Source organism: Lissotriton helveticus, chromosome 6, assembly GCF_964261635.1.
Source record: "Lissotriton helveticus chromosome 6, aLisHel1.1, whole genome shotgun sequence".
NCBI lineage: Eukaryota > Metazoa > Chordata > Amphibia > Caudata > Salamandridae > Lissotriton > Lissotriton helveticus.
In genome coordinates, this window is record NC_136067.1 from 18937048 (window position 1) to 18952107 (window position 15060).

A 15060-nucleotide genomic window follows, 5' to 3' on the forward strand; every position below is an offset into this window, starting at 1 on the left:
CCACACAATTACACTCTACTGAATACAACATACACGCCACCCAATACTACTCAGTGCCACATAATCATAATCTACATATTTACACTGCGCTCAATGCAACATACACTCCAAATACCACTGAGTGCCACATAATTACATGCCAAATAATTACACTGCACTGAATGCAACATACACTCCAACCAACACCACTCAGTGCCATATAATTAAATGCTACATTATTACACTGCACTCAATGTAACATGCACTCCAAATATCACTCAGTGCCACATAATGACATGCCACATAATTACACTCAATGCAATGCAACATAAATACACTCCACATAATACCACTCCGTGCCACATAATTACACGTCACACAATTACACTCTACTGAATACAACATACACGCCACCCAATACTACTCAGTGCCACATAATTATAATCTACATATTTACACTGCACTCAATGCAACATACACTCCAAATACTACTCAGTACCACATAATTACACACCACAATATTACACTGCACTTAACACAGCATACACTCCAAATACAATACAGTGCCACATAATTACACACCACATAATTACACTGCACTCAACACAACATACACTCCAAATACCACTCAGTGCCACATAATTACATGCCACTTTGATACACTGCACTCAACACAACATACACTTCAAATACCACTCAGTGTCACATAATTACAAGCCATATAATTACACTACACTCACTACAACGTACACTCCAAATACCACTTAGTGCCACATATTTACATGCCACATAATTAAACTGCACTCAATGCAACATACACTCCAAATACCACTCAGTGCCACATAATTACACGCCACATAATTACACTGCACTGAATGCAATATACATTCCAAATACCACTCAGTGCCTCATAATTACATGCCACATAATTACACTGCACTCAATGCAACATACAATCCAAATACCACTCAGTGCCACCTATACACTCCAAATACCACTCAGTCCCAGATAATTACACAACACATAATAATACTGTACTGAATGCAACACACACTTCACAAAATACCACTCAGGGCCACATCATTATATGCTACATAATTACACTGCACTCAATGCAACATACACTCCAACCAACACCACTCAGTGCCATATAATTAAATGCTACATTATTATACTGCACTCAATGCAACATGCACTCCAAATACCACTCAGTGCCACATAATGACATGCCACATAATTACACTCAACTCAATGCAACATAAGTAGACTCCACATAATACCACTCAGTGCCATATAATTACACGCCACATACTTATACCCTACTGAATGCAACATAAGTACACTCCACATAATACCACACAGTGCCACATAATTATGTGCTACATAATTATACTGCACTCCATGCAACATACAGTCCAATTAATACCACTCAGTGCCACATAATTACATGCCACATAATTATTCTCTACTCAATGCAACATAAATACACTCCACATAATACCACACAGTGCCACATACTTATATGCTACATAATTACACTGCACTCAATGTAAGATACACTCCAAGTACCACTCAGAGCAACATAATTACACACTTTGGGCCAGATGTAGGAGTCCTATTACCGGTCGGAAACGGACGATTTCGACCGTTTCCGACCGGCATTAGGGTTTTCTGATGTAGGGGCATGATATTTTAAGAATCGGTAATTTTACCGATTTGGTAAATATACCGATTCAGTAAAATACCGATTCGGTATGTTTACCGAATCGGTAAATCCATATGTAGCTGACACTCCTAAGAGTGCCACAGGCCCTTAAGAGTCGGTATTTTACCACACAATCCTATTGTGTGGTAAAATACCGAATTCAGGTGTGCATGCACATCTGTGCATGCACACCTGTGCCATGCGACACACAGACATGCCCTTAGGGCATGTATGTGTGCCACATGTCACACAAGCCTGTACTTGGGGTGCTAGAGGGTGTCAAAGTGACACCCCCTGCACCCTTGCAGTATTCGGTATTTACCGATTCGGTAAATACCAAATCGGTATTGCCCATTGATTCCTACGGGCTTCAAGGCCCATTGGAATCAATGGGCAATACCGATTCGGTATTTACCGATTCGGTAAATACCGAATCTTACAGATTCGGTATTCCCGAATTCGGAATTACCTAAATCTACCCCCTTCCCATTTACAGTCTCTTAAATACCGAATCGGTAAAATTCGGTATTTAAGAGTCTGTAAATGGGAATTACCTACATCTAGCCCCAAATAATTACAATCTATTGAATGCAACATACACTCCACACAATACCACTTAGTGCCACATAATTATTTGCTACATAATTACACTGCACTCAATGCAACATAAACTCCAAGTACCACTCAGTGCCACATAATTTCACGGCACATAATTACACTCTACTGAATACAACCTTCACTCCTCATATTACCATTCAGTGCCACACAATTACACACCACATAATTACACTCTTCTCAATGCAACGTAAATACACTCCACATAATACCACTCAGTGCCATATCATTACACACCTCATATTTACACTCTACTCAATGCAATATAAATACACTCCATATATTACCACACAGTGCCACATACTTATATGCTACATAATTACACTGCACTCAATGCAACAGACACTCCAAGTACCACTCAGTGCCACATATTACACGCCACATAATTACACTCTACTGAATGCAACACACACTCCACACAATACCACCCAGTGCCACATAATTATATGCTACATAATTACACTGCACTCAATGTAACATACACTCTAAATACCACTCAGTGCCACATAGTTACACACCACATAATTACACTGCACTCAATGCAACATACACTCCAAACACCACTCAGTGCCACAAAATTTCACGCAACATAATTACACTGCACTCAATGCAGCATGCACTCCAAATACCAATCAGTTTCACATAATTAGACTCAACACATAATTACACTGCACTCAACGCAACATACACTACAAATAAAACTCAGTGCCACATAATTACACACCACATAATTACACTGCACTCAATGCAATATACACTCCAAATACCACTCAGTGCCACATCATTACACGCCACATAATTACACTGCACCCAATGCAACATACACTCCAAATACCACTCAGTGCCACATAATTACACACCACATAATTACTCTGCACTCAATGCAACATACACTCCAAACACCACTCAGTGCCACAAAATTTCACACAACATAATTACACTGCACTCAATGCAACATACACTCCAAATACCACTCAGTGCCTCATAATTACACACCACATAATTACACTCTATTGAATGCAACACACACTCCAACCAATACCACTCCGTGCCGCATAATTATATGCTACATAATTACACTGCGCTCAACGCAACATACACTCCAAATACCACTCAGTGCCACATAATTACACGCCACACAATTACACTACTGAATACGACATACACTCCACACAATACCACTCAGTGCCATATAAGTATATGCTACTTAATTACACTACGCTCAACGCAACATACAGTCCAAATACCACTCAGTGCCACATAATCACATGCCACATAATTACACTGCAATCAATGCAACTTACACTACAAATTCCACTCAGTGCCCCATAATTACACATTACAGGCCACATAATTACATTGCACTCAATGCAACATACACTCCAAATACCACTCAGTACCACATAATTACAGGCCACATAATTACACTGCACTCAATGCAACGTACACTCCAAATACCACTCAGTGACACATAATTACACACCACATAATTACACTCTACTGAATGCAACACACACTCCACACAATACCACTCAGTGCAACATAATTATATGCTACATAATTACACTGCACTCAATGCAACATACACTTCAAACAATACCACTCAGTGCCACATAATTACACGCCACACAATTACACTCTACTGAATACAACATACACGCCACCCAATACTACTCAGTGCCACATATTTATATTCTACATATTTACACTGCACTCAATGCAACATACACTCCAAATACCACTCAGTACCACATAATTACACACCACAATATTACACTGCACTTAACACAGCATACACTCCAAATACAATACAGTGCCACATAATTACACACCACATAATTACACTGCACTGAACACAACATACACTTCAAATACCACTCAGTGTCACATAATTACAAGCCACATAATTACACTACACTCACTACAACGTACATTCCAAATACCACTCAGTGCCACATATTTACATGCCACATAATTACACTGCACTCAATGCAACATACACTCCAAATACCACTGAGTGCCACATAATTACACACCACATAATTACACTGCACTCAATACAAAATACACTCCAAATACCACTTAGTGCCACATAATTAAACACCACATAATTACTCTGCACTCAATGCAACATACACTCCAAACACCACTCAGTGCCACAAAATTTCACACAACATAATTACACTGCACTCAATGCAGCATACACTCCAAATACCAATCCGTGTCACATAATTAGACTGGACACAAAATTACACTGCACTCAATGCAACATACACTCCAAATAAAACTCAGAGCCACATAATTACACACCACATAATTACACTGCACTCAATGCAACATACACTAAAAGCACCACTCAGTGCCACATAATTACACTGCACTTAATGCAACATACACTCCAAATACCACTCAGTGCCACATAACTACATGCCACACATTTACACTGCACTCAATGCAACGTACACTCCAAATACCACTCAGTGCCTCATAGTTATAAGCAACATAATTACACTGCACTCAATGCAACATACACTCCAAATAGCACTCAGTGCTAAATAATTACACACCACATAATTAAACTCTATTGAATGCAACACACACTCAACCCAAAACCAATCCGTGCCACATAATTATACGCCAATTAATTACACTACGCTCAACCGAGCATACATTCCAAATACCACTCAGTGCCACATAAGTACATGCCACATAATTACACTGCACTCAATGCAACATACACTCCAAATACCACTCAGTCCCAGATAATTACACAACACATAATAATACTGTACTGAATGCAACACACACTTCACAAAATACCACTCAGGGCCACATCATTATATGCTACATAATTACACTGCACTCAATGCAACATACACTCCAACCAACACCACTCAGTGCCATATAATTAAATGCTACATTATTATACTGCACTCAATGCAACATGCACTCCAAATACCACTCAGTGCCACATAATGACATGCCACATAATTACACTCAACTCAATGCAACATAAGTAGACTCCACATAATACCACTCAGTGCCATATAATTACACGCCACATACTTATACCCTACTGAATGCAACATAAGTACACTCCACATAATACCACACAGTGCCACATAATTATGTGCTACATAATTATACTGCACTCCATGCAACATACAGTCCAATTAATACCACTCAGTGCCACATAATTACATGCCACATAATTATTCTCTACTCAATGCAACATAAATACACTCCACGTAATACCACACAGTGCCACATACTTATATGCTACATAATTACACTGCACTCAATGTAAGATACACTCCAAGTACCACTCAGAGCAACATAATTACACACTTTGGGCCAGATGTAGGAGTCCTATTACCGGTCGGAAACGGACGATTTCGACCGTTTCCGACCGGCATTAGGGTTTTCTGATGTAGGGGCATGATATTTTAAGAATCGGTAATTTTACCGATTTGGTAAATATACCGATTCAGTAAAATACCGATTCGGTATGTTTACCGAATCGGTAAATCCATATGTAGCTGACACTCCTAAGAGTGCCACAGGCCCTTAAGAGTCGGTATTTTACCACACAATCCTATTGTGTGGTAAAATACCGAATTCAGGTGTGCATGCACATCTGTGCATGCACACCTGTGCCATGCGACACACAGACATGCCCTTAGGGCATGTATGTGTGCCACATGTCACACAAGCCTGTACTTGGGGTGCTAGAGGGTGTCAAAGTGACACCCCCTGCACCCTTGCAGTATTCGGTATTTACCGATTCGGTAAATACCAAATCGGTATTGCCCATTGATTCCTACGGGCTTCAAGGCCCATTGGAATCAATGGGCAATACCGATTCGGTATTTACCGATTCGGTAAATACCGAATCTTACAGATTCGGTATTCCCGAATTCGGAATTACCTAAATCTACCCCCTTCCCATTTACAGTCTCTTAAATACCGAATCGGTAAAATTCGGTATTTAAGAGTCTGTAAATGGGAATTACCTACATCTAGCCCCAAATAATGACAATCTATTGAATGCAACATACACTCCACACAATACCACTTAGTGCCACATAATTATTTGCTACATAATTACACTGCACTCAATGCAACATAAACTCCAAGTACCACTCAGTGCCACATAATTTCACGGCACATAATTACACTCTACTGAATACAACCTTCACTCCTCATATTACCATTCAGTGCCACACAATTACACACCACATAATTACACTCTTCTCAATGCAACGTAAATACACTCCACATAATACCACTCAGTGCCATATCATTACACACCTCATATTTACACTCTACTCAATGCAATATAAATACACTCCATATATTACCACACAGTGCCACATACTTATATGCTACATAATTACACTGCACTCAATGCAACAGACACTCCAAGTACCACTCAGTGCCACATATTACACGCCACATAATTACACTCTACTGAATGCAACACACACTCCACACAATACCACCCAGTGCCACATAATTATATGCTACATAATTACACTGCACTCAATGTAACATACACTCTAAATACCACTCAGTGCCACATAGTTACACACCACATAATTACACTGCACTCAATGCAACATACACTCCAAACACCACTCAGTGCCACAAAATTTCACACAACATAATTACACTGCACTCAATGCAGCATGCACTCCAAATACCAATCAGTTTCACATAATTAGACTCAACACATAATTACACTGCACTCAACGCAACATACACTACAAATAAAACTCAGTGCCACATAATTACACACCACATAATTACACTGCACTCAATGCAATATACACTCCAAATACCACTCAGTGCCACATCATTACACGCCACATAATTACACTGCACCCAATGCAACATACACTCCAAATACCACTCAGTGCCACATAATTACACACCACATAATTACTCTGCACTCAATGCAACATACACTCCAAACACCACTCAGTGCCACAAAATTTCACACAACATAATTACACTGCACTCAATGCAACATACACTCCAAATACCACTCAGTGCCTCATAATTACACACCACATAATTACACTCTATTGAATGCAACACACACTCCAACCAATACCACTCCGTGCCGCATAATTATATGCTACATAATTACACTGCGCTCAACGCAACATACACTCCAAATACCACTCAGTGCCACATAATTACACGCCACACAATTACACTACTGAATACGACATACACTCCACACAATACCACTCAGTGCCATATAATTATATGCTACTTAATTACACTACGCTCAACGCAACATACAGTCCAAATACCACTCAGTGCCACATAATCACATGCCACATAATTACACTGCAATCAATGCAACTTACACTACAAATTCCACTCAGTGCCCCATAATTACACATTACAGGCCACATAATTACATTGCACTCAATGCAACATACAGTCCAAATACCACTCAGTACCACATAATTACAGGCCACATAATTACACTGCACTCAATGCAACGTACACTGCAAATACCACTCAGTGACACATAATTACACACCACATAATTACACTCTACTGAATGCAACACACACTCCACACAATACCACTCAGTGCAACATAATTATATGCTACATAATTACACTGCACTCAATGCAACATACACTTCAAACAATACCACTCAGTGCCACATAATTACACGCCACACAATTACACTCTACTGAATACAACATACACGCCACCCAATACTACTCAGTGCCACATATTTATATTCTACATATTTACACTGCACTCAATGCAACATACACTCCAAATACCACTCAGTACCACATAATTACACACCACAATATTACACTGCACTTAACACAGCATACACTCCAAATACAATACAGTGCCACATAATTACACACCACATAATTACACTGCACTGAACACAACATACACTTCAAATACCACTCAGTGTCACATAATTACAAGCCACATAATTACACTACACTCACTACAACGTACATTCCAAATACCACTCAGTGCCACATATTTACATGCCACATAATTACACTGCACTCAATGCAACATACACTCCAAATACCACTGAGTGCCACATAATTACACACCACATAATTACACTGCACTCAATACAAAATACACTCCAAATACCACTTAGTGCCACATAATTAAACACCACATAATTACTCTGCACTCAATGCAACATACACTCCAAACACCACTCAGTGCCACAAAATTTCACACAACATAATTACACTGCACTCAATGCAGCATACACTCCAAATACCAATCCGTGTCACATAATTAGACTGGACACAAAATTACACTGCACTCAATGCAACATACACTCCAAATAAAACTCAGAGCCACATAATTACACACCACATAATTACACTGCACTCAATGCAACATACACTAAAAGCACCACTCAGTGCCACATAATTACACTGCACTTAATGCAACATACACTCCAAATACCACTCAGTGCCACATAACTACATGCCACACATTTACACTGCACTCAATGCAACGTACACTCCAAATACCACTCAGTGCCTCATAGTTATAAGCAACATAATTACACTGCACTCAATGCAACATACACTCCAAATAGCACTCAGTGCTAAATAATTACACACCACATAATTAAACTCTATTGAATGCAACACACACTCAACCCAAAACCAATCCGTGCCACATAATTATACGCCAATTAATTACACTACGCTCAACCGAGCATACATTCCAAATACCACTCAGTGCCACATAAGTACATGCCACATAATTACACTGCACTCAATGCAACATACACTCCAAATACCACTCAGTGACACATACTTACACCCCACATAATTACACTCTACTGAATGCTACATATACTCCACACAATACCACTCAGTGCCACATAATTATATGCTACATATTTACACTGCGCTCAACGCAACATACACTCCAAATACCACTCGGTGCCACAAAATTACACGTCACATAATTACACTGCACTCAATGCAACATGCACTCCAAATACCAATCAGTGTCATATAATTAGACACAACACATAATTACACTGCACTCAATGCAACATACACTCCAAATACCACTCAGTGCCACATAATTACAGGCCACATAATTACACTTCACTCAATGCAACATACACTCCAAATACCACTCAATGCAACATAATTACATGCCACCTAATTACACTGCACTCAATGCAACATACAATCCAAATACCACTCAGTGCCACATAGTTATAAGCAACATAATTACACTGCACTCAATGCAACATACACTCCAAATACCACTGAATGCCTCATAATTACACACCACATAATTACACTCTATTGAATGCAACACACACTCCAACCAATACCACTCCGTGCCGCATAATTATATGCTACATAATTACACTGCGCTCAACGCAACATATACTCCAAATACCACTCAGTACCACATAATTACACACCACAATATTACACTGCACTTAACACAGCATACACTCCAAATACAATACAGTGCCACATAATTACACACCACATAATTACACTGCACTCAACACAACATACACTCCAAATACCACTCAGTGCCACATAATTACATGTCACTTTGATACACTGCACTCAACACAACATACACTTCAAATACCACTCAGTGTCACATAATTACAAGCCACATAATCACACTACACTCACTACAACGTACACTCCAAATACCACTCAGTGCCACATAATTATACACCACAATATTACACTGCACTTAACACAGCATACACTCCAAATACAATACAGTGCCACATAATTACACGCCACATAATTACACTGCACTCAACACAACATACACTATAAATACCACTCATTGTCACATAATTACAAGCCACATAATTACACTACACTCACTGCAACGTACACTCCAAATACCACTTAGTGCCACATAATTACATGCCACATAATTACACTGCACTCAATGCAACATACACTCCAAATACCACTGAGTGCCACATAATTACATGCCAAATAATTACACTGCACTGAATGCAACATACACTCCAACCAACACCACTCAGTGCCATATAATTAAATGCTACATTATTACACTGCACTCAATGTAACATGCACTCCAAATACCACTCAGTGCCACATAATGATATGCCACATAATTACACTCAACTCAATGCAACATAAATACACTCCACATAATACCACTTAGTGCTACATAATTACACGCCACACAATTACACTCTACTGAATACAACATACACACCACCCAATACTACTCAGTGTCACATAATTATATTCTACATATTTACACTGCACTCAATGCAACATACACTCCAAATACCACTCAGTACCACATAATTACACAGCACAATATTACACTGCACTTAACACAGCATACACTCCAAATACAATACAGTGCCACATAATTACACACCACATAATTACACTGCACTCAACACAACATACACTCCAAATACCACTCAGTGCCACATAATTACATGCCACTTTGATACACTGCACTCAACACAACATACACTTCAAATACCACTCAGTGTCACATAATTACAAGCCACATAATTACACTACACTCACTACAACGTACATTCCAAATACCACTCAGTGCCACATATTTACATGCCACATAATTACACTGCACTCAATGCAACATACACTCCAAATACCACTGAGTACCACATAATTACACGCCACATAATTACACTGCACTCAATGCAAAATACACTCCAAATACCACTTAGTGCCACATAATTACACACCGCATAATTACTCTGCACTCAATGCAACATACACTCCAAACACCACTCAGTGCCACAAAATTTCACACAACATAATTATACTGCACTCAATGCAGCATACACTCCAAATACCAATCCGTGTCACATAATTAGACTGGACACAAAATTACACTGCACTCAACGCAACATACACTCCAAATAAAACTCAGAGCCACATAATTACACACCACATAATTACACTGCACTCAATGCAACATACACTAAAAGCACCACTCAGTGCCACATAATTACACTGCACTTAACGCAACATACACTCCAAATACCACTCAGTGCCACATAACTACATGCCACACATTTACACTGCACTCAATGCAACGTACACTCCAAATACCACTCAGTGCCTCATAGTTATAAGCAACATAATTACACTGCACTCAATGCAACATACACTCCAAATAGCACTCAGTGCTAAATAATTACACACCACATAATTAAACTCTATTGAATGCAACACATACTCAAACCAATACCAATCCGTGCCACATAATTATACGCCACATAATTACACTACGCGCAACCGAGCATACATTCCAAATACCACTCATTGTCACATAATTACAAGCCACATAATTACACTACACTCACTGCAACGTACACTCCAAATACCACTTAGTGCCACATAATTACATGCCAAATAATTACACTGCACTGAATGCAACATACACTCCAACCAACACCACTCAGTGCCATATAATTAAATGCTACATTATTACACTGCACTCAATGTAACATGCACTCCAAATACCACTCAGTGCCACATAATGATATGCCACATAATTACACTCAACTCAATGCAACATAAATACACTCCACATAATACCACTCAGTGCCACATAATTACACGCCACACAATTACACTCTATTGAATACAACATACACGCCACCCAATACTACTCAGTGCCACACAATTATATTCTACATATTTACACTGCACTCAATGCAACATACACTCCAAATACCACTCAGTACCACATAATTACACACCACAATATTACACTGCACTTAACACAGCATACACTCCAAATACAATACAGTGCCACATAATTACACACCACATAATTACACTGCACTCAACACAACATACACTCCAAATACCACTCAGTGCCACATAATTACAAGCCACATAATTACACTACACTCACTACAACGTACATTCCAAATACCACTCAGTGCCACATATTTACACGCCACATAATTACACTGCACTCAATGCAAAATACACTCCAAATACCACTTAGTGCCACATAATTACACACCACATAATTACTCTGCACTCAATGCAACATACACTCCAAACACCACTCAGTGCCACAAAATTTCACACAACATAATTACACTGCACTCAATGCAGCATACACTCCAAATACCAATCCGTGTCACATAATTAGACTGGACACAAAATTACACTGCACTCAACGCAACATAGACTCCAAATAAAACTCAGAGCCACATAATTACACACCACATAATTACACTGCACTCAATGCAACATACACTAAAAGCACCACTCAGTGCCACATAATTACACTGCACTTAATGCAACATACACTCCAAATACCACTCAGTGCCACATAACTACATGCCACACATTTACACTGCACTCAATGCAACGTACACTCCAAATACCACTCAGTGCCTCATAGTTATAAGCAACATAATTACACTGCACTCAATGCAACATACACTCCAAATAGCACTCAGTGCTAAATAATTACACACCACATAATTAAACTCTATTGAATGCAACACACACTCAACCCAATACCAATCCATGCCACATAATTATACGCCACATAATTACACTACGCGCAACCGAGCATACATTCCAAATACCACTCAGTGCCACATAAGTACATGCCACATAATTACACTGCACTAATTGCAACATACACTCCAAATATCACTCAGTGACACATAATTACACCCCACATAATTACACTCTACTGAATGCTACATATACTCCACTCAATACCACTCAGTGCCACATAATTATATGCTACATATTTACACTGCGCTCAACGCAACATACACTCTAAATACCACTCAGTGCAACATAATTACACGCCACATAATTACACTGCAGGTAACCCAACATACACTCCAAACACCACTCAGTGCCACAAAATTACACGTCACATAATTACACTGCACTCAATGCAACATACACTCCAAATACCACTCAGTGCCGCTTAATTGCATGCCACCTATTTACACTGCACTCAATGCAACATACACACCAAATACCACTCAGTGCAACATAATTACAGGCCACATAAATACACTGCACTCAATGCAACATACACTCCAAATACCACTCAGTGCCGCTTAATTGCATGCCACCTATTTACACTGCACTCAATGCAACATACACACCAAATACCACTCAGTGCAACATAATTACAGGCCACATAAATACACTGCACTCAATGCAACATACACTCCAAATACCACTCAGTGCCGCTTAATTGCATGCCACCTAATTACACTGCACTCAATGCAACATACACACCAAATACCACTCAGTGCAACATAATTACATGCCACCTAATTACACTGCACTCAATGCAACATACAATCCAAATACCACTCAGTGCCACATAGTTATTAGCAACATAATTACACTGCACTCAATGCAACATACACTCCAAATACCACTCAGTGCCTCATAATTACACACCACATAATTACACTCTATTGAATGCAACACACACTCCAACCAATACCACTCCATGCCGCATAATTATATGCTACATAATTACACTGCGCTCAACGCAACATACACTCCAAATACCACTCAGTGCCACATAATTACACACCACACAATTACACTCTACTGAATACGACATACACTCCACACAATACCACTCAGTGCCATATAATTATATGCTACATAATTACACTACGCTCAACGCAACATACAGTCCAAATACCACTCAGTGCCACATAATCACATGCCTCATAATTACACTGCACTCAATGCAACATACACTACAAATTCCACTCAGTGCCACATAATTACACATTACACGCCACATAATTACATTGCACTCAATGCAACATACACTCCAAATACCACTCAGTACCACATAATTACACGCCACATAATTACACTGCACTCAATGCAACGTACACTCCAAATACCACTCAGTGACACATAATTACACACCACATAATTACACTCTACTGAATACAACACACACTCCACACAATACCACTCAGTGCAACATAAGTATATGCTACATAATTACACTGCACTCAATGCAACATACACTTCAAACAATACCACTCAGTGCCACATAATTACACGCCACACAATTACACTCTACTGAATACAACATACACGCCACCCAATACTACTCAGTGCCACATAATCATAATCTACATATTTACACTGCGCTCAATGCAACATACACTCCAAATACCACTCACAATATTACACTGCACTTAACAAAGCATGCACTCCAAATACAATACAGTGCCACATAATTACACGCCATATAATTACACTGCACTCAACACAACATACACTATAAATACCACTCATTGTCACATAATTACAAGCCACATAATTACACTACACTCACTGCAACGTACACTCCAAATACCACTTAGTGCCACATAATTACATGCCACATAATTACACTGCACTCAATGCAACATACACTCCAAATACCACTGAGTGCCATATAATTAAATGCTACATTATTATACTGCACTCAATGCAACATGCACTCCAAATACCACATAATTACACTGCACTCAACACAACATACACTCCAAATACCACTCAGTGCCACATAATTACATGCCACTTTGATACACTGCACTCAACACAACATACACTTCAAATACCACTCAGTGTCACATAATTACAAGCCACATAATTACACTACACTCACTACAACGTACACTCCAAATACCACTCAGTGCCACATAATGACATGCCACA